Genomic DNA, 15,619 nt, shown 5'->3' on the forward strand with positions numbered 1-15,619 from the left:
AACCCCCCTGGGCAGCCTCTTCCAGGGTTCTGTCACCCTCACAGGGAAAAAATTCTTCCTCCTGTTTCCATGGAGCTTCCTCTGCCTCAGCTTCCACCACTGCCCCTTGTGCTGGCATTGGGCATCACCCAGCAGAGCCTGGCTCCAGCCTCTGGGCACTCACCCTGCACATCTTTATCAACAGCAATGAGGTCACCTCTCAGGCTCCTCCTCTCCAAGCTACAGAGCCCTCAGCCCCCTCAGGCTCTCCTCCTAAGGAAGATCTTCCACTGCCTTCATCATCTTTGTGGCTCTGTGCTGGACTCTCTCAAGCAGTTCCCTGAGGTCCTTCCTGAACTGAGTGGCCCAGAACTGGACACAATACTCCAGATGCAGCCTCAGCAGGGCAGAGTAGAGGGGGAGGAGAACCTCTCTCAACCTACTGATCACAGCATTTCTAATCCACCCCAGGATGCCATTTGCATTCTTGGCCACAAGAGCACATTGCTGGCTCATGGTCAACCTTCCACCCACTAGGACCCCCAGACCCATTTCCCCTTTCCACCTCTGAAAATGAAGTCAGGCCTTGTCCCAGGTTGGTTGGTAACCTCTTTTTGAGTTTTTCTGGGGGGTCTTTTTGGCAGAACTGTAGTGCCATAGAAACAAGCAGGAGCTGTCAACTCGCAGTAGTTAGAATAGAATAGAATAGAATAGAATAGAATAGAATAGAATAGAATAGAATAGACCAGGTTGGAAGAGACCCTCAAGATCATCATATCCAACCTATCATCCAACACCACCTAATCAACTAAACCATGCAACCAAGCACCCTAGCAAGTCTCCTCCTGAACACCTCCAATGATGGGCAGCACATCCCAATGGGCAATCACTCTCTCTGTGTAGAACTTCTTCCTCACCTCCAGCCTAAACCTCCCCTGGCACAGCTTGAGACTGTGTCCTCTTGTTCTGGTGCTGATTGTTTGGGAGAAGAGACCAGCCCCCACCTGGCTACAACCTCCCTTCAGGTAGTTGTAGAGAGCAAGAAGGTGTCCCCTGAGTCTCCTCTTCTCCAGGCTAAGCAACCCCAGCTCCCTCAGTCTCTCGTAATAGGGCTTGTGTTCCAAACCCCTCACCAACTTTTTGCCCTTCTCTGGACATGCTCCAGCAAGTCAACCTCCTTCCTAAACTGAGGGGCCCAGAACTGGACACAGGACTCAAGGTGTGGCCTAAACAGTGGAGTGTACAGGGGCAGAATGACCTCCCTGCTCCTGCTGCCCACACTGTTCCTCATGCAGGCCAGGATGCCATTGGCCCTCTTGGCTGCCTGGGCACACTGCAGGCTCATGTTCAGCCTACCATTGCTTCGATGCACATGCTGCTGTCCAGTCCCTGTGCAGAGCAAATAACTGCAGAGCCATTGTCCACACCTCTTTTGTTCGATTGCATTGAGGCTGGATGAGTTCATTTCCACCATGAGCAAGGTAGGGACACATGGAGATAGGGGAAACAGCAGCACGGCATGAAATGGACCAGGAAACACCGGATCGGGCTACTTGCCTTTACCAGGCAGGATTACTGGGAGGGTAGCCCAGGGAAACCATGCACATCTGCTCTTGGGTGACACAACCAGCTGTGGTCACAGGGTTTGTGGCTTTGCTGCCATCTAGCAGGAGACGAACAGCCAGACACACACTTCGCCACCACCACCACAGAGAAGCCGGTTCGATTCCTGATGTAGAGGATACACAGTGTGTAGCGTGGCCAGCAGGAGCAGGGAGGTCATTCTGCCCTGTGCTCAGCACTGGGCAGGCCACACCTTGAGTCCTGTGTCCAGTTCTGGGCTCCTCAATTCAAGAAAGATGTTGAGATGCTGGAAGGTGTCCAGAGAAGGGCAATGAGGCTGGGGAGGGGTCTGGAGCACAGCCCTGTGAGGAGAGGCTGAGGGAGCTGGGGTTGCTTAGCCTGGAGAAGAGGAGGCTCAGGGGAGACCTTCTTGCTCTCTGCAACTACCTGAAGGGAGGTTGTAGCCAGGTGGGGGTTGGTCTCTTCTGCCAGGCAACCAGTGCCATAACAAGAGGATACAGTCTCAAACTGTGCCAGGGGAGGTTTAAGCTGGAGGTGAGGAAGAAATTTTTCACAGACAGAGAGCTTGGCCATTGGAATGTGCTGCCCAGGGAGGTGGTGGAGTCACCATCCCTGGGAGTGTTTAGGAAGAGCCTGGATGAGGCGCTTGGTGCCATGGTTGTGTTGATTAGATGGTGTTGGGTGATAGGTTGGACTTGATGATCTTAAAGGGCTTTTCCAATCTGGTTAATTCTGTATTCTCTGTTGTGGAAGAGCAGTTATGAGGCTGCTCTTCCTTCCTCCTTGTCTTTTCTTGCCTTAGTAGGAGAAGTCTCTCTCAAGTACAAAACTCCCTGAGATTCGCTCACACCACCAACCTCTTAGCAAGAGAAGAGACTTTATTCTTTCTGGGGCAGGAAAGCATTCCTGGTGTGTCCAGGACACGTTTAATAATGACAGTCACCCTGATCCATGTCTGGTCAAGGCTCATGCTGAAAAAAAATAAGAGCCCTTCAGCTTCCCAAGCACTTCAAGCAAGTCATTAGCTGACTCTGAGTTTACACTGCTTTATCATCTGAATGGCCCTGAACAAAGCTTTAGTTACATAATGAGCATGTTTGGCTCCTAAATGAGTTCCCTTTCCTGTAATTATTAATCCCCCAGCTTCCCTCTTCCTTGCAGTCTCATTTGCTCCTGCAGTGTCTGCTCCTTTCACAGAGACAGATAGCCAGAGCTTGCAGACAGTCGCTGATGGTCTGTTTGTTAGTCCACAGGCAAAGGAAGCTAAGCAGACTCTGCTCTCATTTTCCTGGGGTCCAATGGAAACTGAAGGTTTATTGTGGCTTTGTTGCCGAGGGAAAGTTCAATTGCTAAGGCAAGGCAGGCTAAAACAATCACAGAAAGAGAAATGCTTCCTGTTCTGGGACTGCTGAGCTCACATATGTTTTCCAGGGAAGGAAAAAAAACACTTGCTGAAACATGACTTGAGGCAATCAAAGTGCATTTGAGAGGCTAACAAACATTGTGAGAAGGTGGTGGCTAGGCTCACAGTGAGGATTAACCAGATCACACAGATGTGAAAGAAAGGCTGGAGGGGGCTCTGAGCAACCTGATCCAGTGTGAGGTGTGTCCCTGCCCACGGCAGGGGGGGGTTGGAAGAGAATGATCCTTGAGGTCCTTTCCAACCCTGACAATTCTGGGCCCCTCAGTTTAGGAAAGATGTTGAGACGCTGGAAGGTGTCCAGAGAAGGGCAACAAAGATGGGGAGGGGTTTGGAACACAGCCCTGTGAGGAGAGGCTGAGGGAGCTGGGGTTGCTTAGCCTGGAGAAGAGGAGGCTCAGGGGAGACCTTCTTGCTCTCTACAGCTACCTGAAGGGAGGTTGTAGAGAGGCAGAGGTTGGTCTCTTCTCTCTAGCAACCAACACGAAGAACAAGAGGACACAGTCTCAAGCTGTGCCAGGGGAGGTTTAGGCTGGAGGTGAGAAAGAAATTTTTCATAGACAGAGAGACTGGCCATTGGAATGTGCTGCCCAGGGAGGTGGTGGAGTCACCATCCCTGGAGGTGTTTAGGAAGAGCCTGGATGGGGCACTTGGTGCCATGGTTTAGTTGATTAGATGGTGCTGGGTGATAGGTTGGATTCATGATCTCAAAGGTCACTTCCAACCTGGTTAATTCTGTTCTATTCTATTCTATTCTATTCTATTCTATTCTATTCTATTCTATTCTATTCTATTCCATGTTTCTATGATTCCTTTATGGGCTGGCAACTCCTAGGAGCTCTGGGGAATATTCCTCTTCTACATTCACCAGATCAGGACTGTTTTGAAGTGAGAGTCATTTCTGCTGCCCAAGCCAGTCCTCTGAAAGCAAAGGGTCTGTGAGCCTGAGTGCCAATCAGATTTCAAAGAGGGTAGAGTGATGTGCACACTCCTTATATTATCCTGACTTACTGCTTCTCCCAAGAGTAAATCACTCAAGACCCCATAAGCACTTTGTGATTATTTACTTAATCCTGTGCCTGGGCTGGAGCAGGTTCCCCCAGCCCAGTCTGCTTTACTGTACAAAGGTATGGATGAGCCTCTGCATATACCTTAGCTGGAGTTAAATTTTCAGGGCAGGAATGACCTTTTCAGATGTGTGTATCAGGGCTCTCTTCTAGCAGAGTCACAGGACCCTGACAGCACAGGGTTGAGGGATGCTTTCACAGAATCACCAAGGTTGGAAGAGACCTCAAAGATCATCGGGTCCAACCTGTCACCACAGACCTCATAACTAGACCATGGCACCAAGTGCCACATCCAATCCCCTCTTGAACACCTCCAGGGATGGAGACTCCACCACCTCCCTGGCAGCACATTCCAATGGCCAATTATTCTTTCTGGGAAGAATTTCTTCCTCACCTCCAGCCTAAACTTCCCCTGGCACAGCTTGAGACTGTGTCATCTTGTTCTGGTGCTGGTTGCCTGGCAGAAGAGACCAACCCCCACCTGGCTACAACCTCCCTTCAGGTAGTTGTAGACAGCAATAAGGTCTCCCCTGAGCCTCCTCTTCTCCAGGCTAAGCAACCCCAGCTCCCTCAGCCTCTCCTCACAGGGCTGTGCTCCAGACCCCTCCCCAGCCTTGTTGCCCTTCTCTGGACACATTCAAGAGACTCAATGTCCTTCTTAAACTGAGGGGCCCAGAACTGGACACAGGACTCAAGGTGGAGTCCTACACAAACAAAGGTGGAGTTCTACACAAACAATCAGTGCAGCTAATTGGAGGAGGCAGAGGGTTGTGTCTCTCACAGAATCACAGATTCAGCCAGCTTGGAAAAGACCTCAGAGATCATCAAGTCCATGCCTAAGTGCCACGTCCACAGGTTTCTTGACACTTCCAAGGGACAGTGACTCCACCACCTCCCTGGGCAGCCTGTTCCACTGGCTGACCACTCCAGCAGCAAAGAAATTGTCCTGATCTCCAACCAGATATTAACTAAGAAGTGGCCAGTGGCCAGTGGCCAGATATTAACTAATTAGTGGCCCTTCAAGGCAGGGGTGTAAATTACAGCACAGTTCCGTGCTCAGGTGGAGGCCTCCTGGTGCCCACCACGACCTGCTGAGGACCACTCAGATGTTTGTGTCCCAACCTGCAAACAAAGCTGGGTTTGCATAGAGGAGAATTAAAGAAACAGCCAAGCACAAGGTGGTGGAATTGGCTGTGACATTCATCCTCTCCAATCTCCAGCCCACCGTGGTGGTGCTGGGTTCAGGTTGGACTCAATGATCATAGAGGTCTCTTCCCATCCAAACAGTTAGAATCATCGAATCACAGAATTGTCAGGGTTGGAAGGGACCTCAAGGATCAGCCAGTTCCAATCCCCTGCCATGGGCAGGGACACCTCACACTGCAGCAGGTTGCTCACAGCCACATTCAGCCTAGCTGCAAAAGCCTCCAGGGATGAGGCTTCCACCACCTCCCTGGGCAACCTGTGCCAGTCTCTCCCCACCCTCATGGGGAACAACTTCTTCCTAACATCCAATCTGAATCTACCCAGTTCTAGTTTTGTTTCATTCCCCCCAGTCCTATCACTCCCTGACACCCTCAAAAGTCCCTCCCCAGCTTTTTTGGAGCCCCCTTCAGAGACTGGAAGGCCACAAGAAGGTCTCCTGGGAGCCTTCTCCTCTCCAGGCTGCACAACCCCAACTCTCTCAGTCTGTCTCCATAGCAGAGCAGCTCCAGCCCTCTGCTCATCCTCGTGGCCCTTCTCTGGACACCTTCCAGCACCTCCAGATCCTTCCTGGAACAGAGGCTCCAGAACTGGACACAGTGTTCCAGGTGTGGTCTCAGCAGAGTGGAGCAGAGGGGGAGAATCCCCTCCCTGGCCCTGCTGGCCACACTTCTCTTGCTGCAGCCCAGGTTCTGGTTGGCTTTCCGGGCTGCAAGTGCTCACTGCAGGCTCCTGTTGAGCTTCTCCTCCCCCAACACCCCCAGGTCCTATTCTTCAGGGCTGCTCTCAAGCCAGCCCCTGCCCAGCCTATGTCGGCAATTCTCTATCTGTGTTAGCTGGAGCACCACTTCAGTCCTTTTCTCAGCTCCTCAAACACTTGCTGTGGATTGTAATGTGATTTTCCTGGCCAGAGCAGACAGGAGGTTGGGTATGGCAGTGCTGTGCTCACAGCAATTTGTTGCTAAGCAGAACTTTTGCTTAGTTTTGTATCAGCTGAAATATTTTCAGCCTCTCTGTGGCTCCTGTTCCAGACTTGCATTTCAGTGGTGTGAACTCAGAAGCCAGGGACATGTAGATAACCTCTAGTCACAATTGGCTCCAGGGACACAATGTTCATAGAACAGAATCAGAGAATCAACCAGGTTGGAAAAGACCTCAGAGATCATCAAGTCAAACCTATTACCTAATACCTAACACCTCCTGACAACTAAACCATGGCTCCAAGTGCCAAATACAATCCCCTCTTGAACACCTCCAGGGATGGTGACTCCACCACCTCCCTGGGCAGCACATCCCAATGGCCAATTACTCTTTCTGGGAAGAACTTTCTCTTCACCTCCAGCCTAAACTTCCCCTGGTGCAGCTTGAGACTGTGTCCTCTTGTTCTGGTGCTGGTTGCCTGGGAGAAGAGACCAACCCCCACCTGGCTACAACCTCCCTTCAGGTAGCTGTGGAGAGCAATAAGGTCTCCCCTAAGCCTCCTCCTCTCCAGGCTAAGCAATCCCAGCTCCCTCAGCCTCTCCTCACAGGGCTGTGCACCAGACCCCTCCCCAGCTTTGTTGCCCATTAAATTTGTAGCCCATTAAACTGTTGCCCATTCAATGGAGAGTCTGAAAATCATCTCTGCTATATACATGGATATTTGGCTCACTACTGTGGTGGTTTCAGGGAGCTTTTCAGCCCACCACAATGATGTAACTTGTACTGTCTTGAGAGGGGGCGCAGAAGGATTTGGCTCCTCGGCCAGAAACCACAAATGGAACTTACAGATGCAAACTGCTCTGTGGATTTCTGCTGACAGGATTCACTGTTTCATTCAAACCAGCAGAAGTTTCAGTCTGCAGTGCCAGTAGAATCAATGAGTCAATAATAGAAGAAAAGGCCACACCTTGAGTCCTGTGTCCAGTTCTGGGCTAATCAATTTAAGAAGGACATCGAGACATTTGAAGGTGTCCAGGGAAGGGCAGCAAGGCTGGGGAGGGGTCTCAGGTCCTTCATCTGTTTAGCAGCATGGGGAAGGATGAGACTCATCAGGATAGTGCTATAAGAGGAATACATGGGAGGGGACTGGGTGTTCATCCGAGGGGCTGTGTTCTGGGAATGCAAGTGGCTTGACCTCAAGGGCTTCCCCCTCTGGTAACATAAACAGGCAGAGGCAGCAGTGTCTCCAGCTGTCCTGGAGTGCTGTCTGAACCCCAGAGCTGTGCTAGCTGCAGCAATCCCATGGCAGGCTGGAGGAGCAGCTCCAGGGACTGCCATGAAAAAGCATCACAGGCCCAGCCTGTCAGTGACTGGCCGGATCTGATGACATTGCTCACTCTTTGCAGAAGCTTTTCCCAAGCTGTGATCATCTAACAGTTGCTTCCCATTTTCCTGAGCTGAAATGGACATGATCCAGGATCTATTCTGATTCAGCTGCAGTCGACTTGCTGGCTGGCTGTTGTCACTGCAAAAGTTCCTGAATTCCTTTTGCTATTCTCCTCCACAGCATCAGTTTTAGTTTAGCATCTCCTCCTCCAAGCTGTTTTCAGTGTCTCCTTTCCCTTCCCCCACCCAGTATACATTTTTCAAGCTGCTGTAAACAAACTGGTGAGCAGACAGGATACAGCTTGGAGGGAATGAAATCCCACCAGAAGAGGGCTTGAGGATTGTCAGCTGTGGTTAGGCAGGTATTTGCAATGCTGCTGTGGCAGCTGGACCTTCCCCTGGTGCTGGCAGAGGAGGGCATGCAGATGTGCTGGGTTGAAGTTTCCCCCAGCATAGCCTAAAACTGCCACAGCAGGCTGCTTATCATTCAGCTTTCTGGTAGCCTGTCAAGGACAAAAAGCCATCAGCTCTAACAAGTCACAGAGTCATAGCATGGTAGGGGGTGGAAGGGACCTCTGAAGATCATCCAGTACAACCCCTGTGCCAAAGCAAGATCAGCTAGGGCAGGTCAGGCAGGAGCTCATCCAGAGAGGAACTGTAGATACACTCTGAATCCCTTGGCCAGGATGTGGTTGGGCAGAATTCCCCTTGCAGCCAAGAGCAGGCTGCTGTTCAGTGAGCAGTGGGTGCTGCTGCCATCCTAGGAGTGATTGTGTTCAACTGCTTCTGTGTGGGTATGATACAGCAAGGGGCCACACTGGCTCCATCCAGCTCATCATGCTGCTGGCATTTGGACCAAATGTCCTCTCTTTGAAGTCATGCTGGAAGGGAGAAGTTCTTTCTAACCCCATCTGATTATGCCTAATCCTCTCAATGAGGCTCCCTTTGGCCAGGGAGGGGCCCAAGACAGGAGTGCTCTCTCTCTGTGTCTTTATCACAGCCTTTATTCTTTGGTTTCACACTGAAGCAGTAGTAACTAGAGTCCAGTAGTGCCAGTGGGTATAGGTGAACGTGGAGTCAGCTTACAAGGTGATCTGTTAAAGCTGATTCAAGCCTGTGCACAATCTCTTTCTCATTATGGAGGTGTAATTAATCACTTTGTCTCGTTACCACACTATTGGATTAGAGTCATTTTAACCTTCCTCCCTATCTTGGAATCTACTCTGGCACACAAGCCAATTTTCTTTAGGAAATGTGATGGAGCTTTTGTAAGATGTTGAGATGCTGGAAGGTGTCCAGAGGAGGGCAACAAAGTTGGGGAGGGGTCTGGAGCACAGCCCTGTGAGGAGAGGCTGAGGGAGCTGGGGTTGCTTAGCCTGGAGAAGAGGAGGCTCAGGGGAGACCTGATTGCTCTCTACAACTACCTGAAGGGAGGTGGTAGCCAGGTGGGGGTTGGTTTCTTCTCCCAGGCAACCAGCACCAGAACAAGAGGACACAGTCTCAAGCTGTGCCAGGGGAGGTTTAGGCTGGAGGTGAGGAGAAAGTTCTTCACAGAAAGAGTAATTGGCCATTGGGATGTGCTGCCCAGGGAGGTGGTGGAGTCACCATCCCTGGAGGTATTTCAGAGGGGACTGGATGAGGCACTTGGTGCCATGGTTTAGTTGATTAGATAGTGTTGGGTGATAGGTTGGACTTGATGATCTTGAGGGTCTTTTCCAACCTGGTTAATTCTGTTCTATTCTATTCTATTCCTATGCTATGTTATTCTATTGCTATGCTATGCTATGCTGTGCTACTCTATCTGATTGTGGACGCAGCTCTCCAGAGTGGTATGAAGTAAATTTTAGCCTTTTCATCAATCACCTGAAGTGGAACACTTTGTGTAAGTCATTGCCCTGGAGAGCATTCACCTTTGAGGCATCACATTAGCTAAACTGAGGAGCTTAGTTGAATCTTGTTCAGGTAAGGGCTGCAGTGAAGACAACTAAAGGTGGAGTCCTGCCCCTCCTCTCTCTTGGGATCTGCTTTCCAGCCAAGGCTTTACTGCTGGTCCCACATGGGCTAGGTGGCAGCTGGGTAGGAGCTGTACCTAGACTCACACCTTCATCCATGATACTGGACTGGACTTGGATCCATTGTCTCAGCTTCCCTGCTTGGCATCAGATCAGCCTGCTTGCTGGGCTGGGTGATTACTGGGCTTCAGCTGGGGTTGTGGAGTCTCCTTCTCTGGAGACTTTCAAGCCCTGTCTGGATGTGTTCCTGTGTGACCTGCACTAGATTCTGTAGTCCTGCTCTGGCAGTGGGGGTTGGACTCAATGATCTCCAGAGGTTCCTTCCATCCCATATCATCCTGTGAGCCTGTGACCTGATTTCCTCGCAGTGCCTTCGCTGCCACGCCACACCTAGGGGGTAAGTCATCACAGTATCACAGTATAACTAAGGTTGGAAGAGACCCCAAGGATCATCAAGTCCAACCTGTCACCACAGACCTCATGACTAGACCATGGCACCAAGTGCCACGTCCAATCTCCCCTTGAACACCTCCAGGGATGGTGACTCCACCACCTCCCTGGGCAGCACATTCCAATGGCGAACGACTCGCTCAGTGAAGAACTTTTTCTTCACCTCAAGTCTAAACCTCCCCTGGCACAGCTTGAGACTGTGTCCTCTTGTTCTGGTGCTGGTTGCCTGGGAGAAGAGACCAACCCCTTCCTGGCTACAACCACCCTTCAGGTAGTTGTAAAGGCCAATGAGGTCACCCCTGAGCCTCCTCTTCTCCAGGCTAAACAACCCCAGCTCCCTCAGCCTCTCCTCACAGGGCTGTGCTCAAGGCCTCTCCCCAGCCTCGTTGCCCTTCTCTGGACATGTTCAAGTGTCTCAATGTCCTTCTTAAACTGAGGGGCCCAGAACTGGACACAGTACTCAAGGTGTGGCCTAACCAATGCAGAGTACAGGGGGCACAATGACTTCCCTGCTCCTGCTGGCCACACTATTCCTAATACAGGCCAGGTCATCTGCAAGCTGCTGCTTCACAGCTGCCAGTTTTGAAACAGGAAAGCAACTGCTGGCAAAATACAAGTTTCATGCTCCACTCCTACCCAAATTTGGTAAATCATCTGTGAAATTTTACTGCTGCCACGTCCAGGGTGAGAAGCATCCAGGCAGAGATGGGGGAAAGGCATAAAGCCTGAAGTGTCACGTTCAGGGTGAGCATGAGAACTTTGGCTTTTGGGGAAGTGGAGTAAATTGGAGGAACTCCAACGAAGGCAGGGTCTGCTGTCCTGCAGGAGGTCCCATGGTACCAGCCTTGGAGGTCATGGCACTTTGCAACTGAGCAGTGCAGCTTTTACCTACGCCCCAACAAAGTCCCTGTGGCCTCTGGGGGAACCAGGGAAGGCTTTGTGCCCTCAGAGCTTAAGCTGAGGTTGACCGACGCCATTTGGAGCCATTTGATCGCTCCAGAAGGCCGTGGAAAAAGTACTTGAAAAGGCCTCCTAAATTCTCATGGCATCTCTAGTGCAAGAAATTAATTATTCAGAAAGAATCTGGAGGCTCATTCTTTCTGCCCACACAGATCTTCTCAGAGGACCACAGCCAGCACGGCTTAAATGTGCTCCGTTTGTGTATAAAGCCTTTCTTCTCCCCCCTGTAAACAGAACTGTTGTGCAGGCCATGGAGCCTTGCTCAGGAGCTCCCTGGCATGGAAGGAGAAAGCATTGCCAAGAGCCAGGCAGCTCTCAGGAAGTCCTCCCTGTTGCCCAAGATGGGTGGTGAAGATCAGCTCCCCTGGATGAGCTGGGAGCAGGCTCTGATTTGTCACCTGTCAGAGGCTTTCCTTTCACTCCTGCCTCCGAGGGTTTTTGGCAGCCTCCAACACCTTCCAGCACCAGGGGGTGAATTTTGTCTCCCAGCTGGCTCTGGGCTCCCCAGCCCAGGATGTGGAGCACTAAGATGTTCATCCACAATGACACTGCACTTAATTTTCCATTTTTTGGAGAGAACTGAAGCAGAGGGAGTTTGATGTTACCCTCAAAGTATTTTTCACTTCCAAAGGGGGAGTGGTAAGTGCTTCAGTAAGCCTCAGAACTGCTAGGAGCTACAACCTTGTTCCTCCATATGGAAGTCATGGCCATGGTCCTGCCAGTGGAGCTGGAGCCAGTGGAGGGCTTGTTAATGCCATACATCATAGTATCAGTCAGGGTTGGAAGGGACCACAAGGATCATCTAGTTCCAACCCCCCTGCCATGGGCAGGGACACCCCACACTAGATCAGGCTGGCCACAGCCTCATCCAACCTGGGCTTAAACACCTCCAGGGATGGGGCCTCAACCATCTCCCTGGACAACCCATGCCAGGGCTTCACCACTCTCATGCTGAAGAACTTCCTCCTCACCTCCAGCCTGAATCTCCCCACCTCCAGCTTCATTCCATTCCCCCCAGTCCTATCACTACCTGACATCCTGAGAAGTCCCTCCCCAGCCTTCTTGTAGCCCCCTTCAGATACTGGAAGGCCACAATTATGTCTCCTGGGAGCCTTCTCTTCTCCAGACTGAACAGCCCCAACTCCTTCAGTCTGTCCTCATAGCAGAGGTGCTCCAGCCCTCTGACCATCCTTGTGGCCCTTCTCTGGACACCTTCCAGCACATTCCAATGGCCAATCTTTCTAGGAAGAACTTCTCACCTCCAGCCCAAACCTCCCCTGGCACAGCTTGAGACTGTGTTCTCTTGTTCTGGTGCTGGTTGCCTAGGAGAAGAAACCAACCCCCAGCTGGCTACAACCTCCCTTCAGGGAGGTCTACCCTGTGCCTCTTCTTCTCCAGGCTAAACAACCCCAGCTCCCTCAGCCTCTCCTCACAGGGCTGTGCCCCAGACTCCTCCCCAGCTTTGTTGCCCTTCTCTGGACACATTCAAGTGTCTCAATGTCCTTATTAAATTCAGGGGTCCAGAACTAGACACAGGATTCAAGGTGTGACCTAACCAGTGCTGAGTCCAGGGCTACCCGAGTCCCTGCCCCTGCTGGCCACACTATTCCTGATGCAGGCCAGGATGCCATTGGCCTTCTTGGCCAGCTGGGCACACTGCTGTACATACACTCTGTACCTCTTTATTGCCTTTTAAACTGTTTGGATTTAGTTTCTTTCCTAAATACAATTCCATTTTTGCTCCTAAGCTCTGGCTGTGCTGAGATTTCTCTCTGTGGTACAAAAAAGTTACTGGGGGAGATCTAATTCAACCCCTAACAGTTCTATACAAGCAGCTGGTGATCAGCGAGCACACACAAGCAAGCGCTGACTTCACTTGTGGGAAGCCAACCTTGCATCAGGGCTTTACAGCTCTTGGGTGCCTGGGGCCAGACAGGCAGTGCTGCCATCCTGTGGAGAGCTGGGATGGGCACCCCGGGTAGTCAGGGTGGGGAACACACAGTACTGGGCCAGGGCCATTGGTTGTTCTCTTGGCCAGCTCCAGGGCTTCAAGAGCTAGTTTGCAATGCACTAGTCCTTGTGCATGTAACACATCCAGGTGTGAACCACTCAGGCACAAGAGGTTCACACAGGACTGTGTAAAACCAGCCAGGCACAAGGGACTGCACACAGCCCCAGTGTAAAACCAGCCAGGCACAAGGGACTGCACAGAGTCCAGTGTAAAACCAGCCAGGCACAAGGGACTGCACACAGCCCCAGTGTAAAACCAGCCAGGCACAAGGGACTGCACAGAGTCCAGTGTGAACCTGCCAGGCACAAGGGACTGCACAGAGCCCAGTGTGAACCTGCCAGGCACAAGGGCTCCCCAGTCAAGCCGTCCTCTGCTGCTCAGTGCTCAGAACCAACACCCGGTCGGGACGGATGTTTCTTTTCAAGGGTGCTCCCCATACTGAAGTCACAGGCACAATTGTCATTCAGCTTTTATTCTGTAAAAGTTTAATATTTTTGCTAAAAGACAGTATAGTAAAAAAAAACCAAACAAACAACATAAAAATAACCAGAAGCATTCAGCCCAGCAGTGTGACTGGAGTAAAGCTATAGGCAGAGATGGAAGGATGGCCAGAGAGCAGGAAAAGCAGGATGACTAGTCACTCATGGTATGAACAGCAATAAACTTCAGACCTATATGAAACTAGCAGTGCAAAGACACAAACTGGAAGGAGCTTCCCATGACAGAATCCAGCTCTTTTTTTATTCCAGAAACAGCACCAATTTACAAAAGAATCAGAAGTGTAAACGTGGCAGGTAGATTCAAGTATAAGGTTTACACGCTCACCCACCTCAGCAACTCTCCTGGCACAGAAAGGTTTCAGAACCCCTGCAGAACGTCCTGGCTGTGCACCTTGCCTCAGTGCAAACAGAAATTCTGCTTTTCTTGGCCCATGAGCTGTTCCTACTTTATTTTACTTCTTAGCTTTTAGTGAAGGCAAAGGTGGGAAAGGTAAAACTCATTCCAACCAACCCTTCCCCCTTGCCGGTCTAGCTCAGCAGCTCAGGTACTGCAGGTAGTGTTGATCCCTTTGCTGCTCGACTGCTTCAGTGGTCCCACTCCTATTTTAGTGAGAGTTTTGCATTGACAAACACAAGAGAGAGCACATGAGCCCCCCTCTTCTTCTCCCAGGTCCAAAATCTGCCCTTGCAGCCATGCCCCATCACACAGCTTTGATTGTGAAGGAGTTGATCCTCACTTGCAGACCCGCTGTGTTTATGGAAACTCACAACTGGAAGCAGAGATTGGAAACTGAAGATTCCTTTTCAGTCCCTGCATTTTCAAGTATAATTAGGTTTGTTATGGCACTGAGAAACATTATTGACAAAAGCAAGGCAATTTTAGCACCCATGCCTTGACTGGAGTCAGTACCAGCTCCGACGCTCCTCTCGGCCCCCAGCGGCCGTTGCGCTACGAGGCTGCATCTGAGCAACGACAAGGTTCAGGGAATCGACATCCACCACGCCCCCCTGAACCCTGGCAGCCTGCTCCCAGCTCCAACAGCAACAAATGCACACTAGCACAAGTGCAGGGGCAGCACCAGCGTGCCAATCACACACTCACTTTGGGAGTGAAATGGAAGTCTGTGGGTGTGTGAGAAGAAGTAATTCAGAAGCCACAATTGTAAACATTGCAGGCTGTAGTGTGATCAGAAAAACACCAAACCCCTTAACATTTGGGGGGGGACTGAAGATTCCTTTGCCACCCCCAAAATTTCCTATGTTTAATTCCACTCTAGATTTTCTTTCAGCAAGGGCTAACCAGCCCTCTTTGTAAGGCTGTTGTTGGTCTCTTCCAAGGTAAGGCCACATTACTCAAAGCCCCAGCTTCAATAAAAGTCTTTCTTAAAACTCCTTTTTTATAACACATTTCATTATAAAAATAAAGACCAACCCTTACAGTCCTGGTCTGCCTTAAGCAACCAAGTAGCACATCTGACACTTGTGCCTACCCTTGGAAAAACCAGTACCAGTGAGAGAAGAGCTGATGGTGACAGCCTCGTGTGCTGGCAGTCCATAGGAACAGGATCTCACCAGCAACACTCGCTGTCTTTAAAACAGGACACGGCACAGATTCAAGCACACCAGGGGAAACACACCCAAGTGTAAGAGCATGAAGCCTTACAATGATGTCCCCCACAGTATCAGTTCTGTGATTCTGTGACCCCTTAAAATGATGTCCTACACAATCAAGTCTGTGATTATTAATAGCACCAGCTGAATGTTAACTCTTGGGACTTTTCTTCCTCTTTGTCGTCTTCTAAGGAATACAAACCATTTCCCCCACACACTTCCAAAATTAGCGGCTCCTGCTCTTTCCAGCTTCTTGTTATGGTCTGGACAGATACACACCAAGAGGTAAGACCTCCCTTGTCTTCCAAGTATGTTCCAATACACTATGAACTAGATATGAAAATCCTCTAAGTGAAGAGTTAGGCACTTAAGTACACCCCCCCCTTAAGCAGACTTAAGTAAACCACTAAACAGGCACTTAAGTAGACTCAGGTTAGACTGAATCTAATCACATGGTTAACAACTTCCCAGTATCCCTTGGTCATAAAGTCTAGCCTATGTACTTAAATGGGATG

The sequence above is a fragment of the Dryobates pubescens genome, chromosome 27 (genome assembly GCF_014839835.1).
Source record: "Dryobates pubescens isolate bDryPub1 chromosome 27, bDryPub1.pri, whole genome shotgun sequence".
Taxonomy (NCBI): Eukaryota; Metazoa; Chordata; class Aves; order Piciformes; family Picidae; genus Dryobates; species Dryobates pubescens.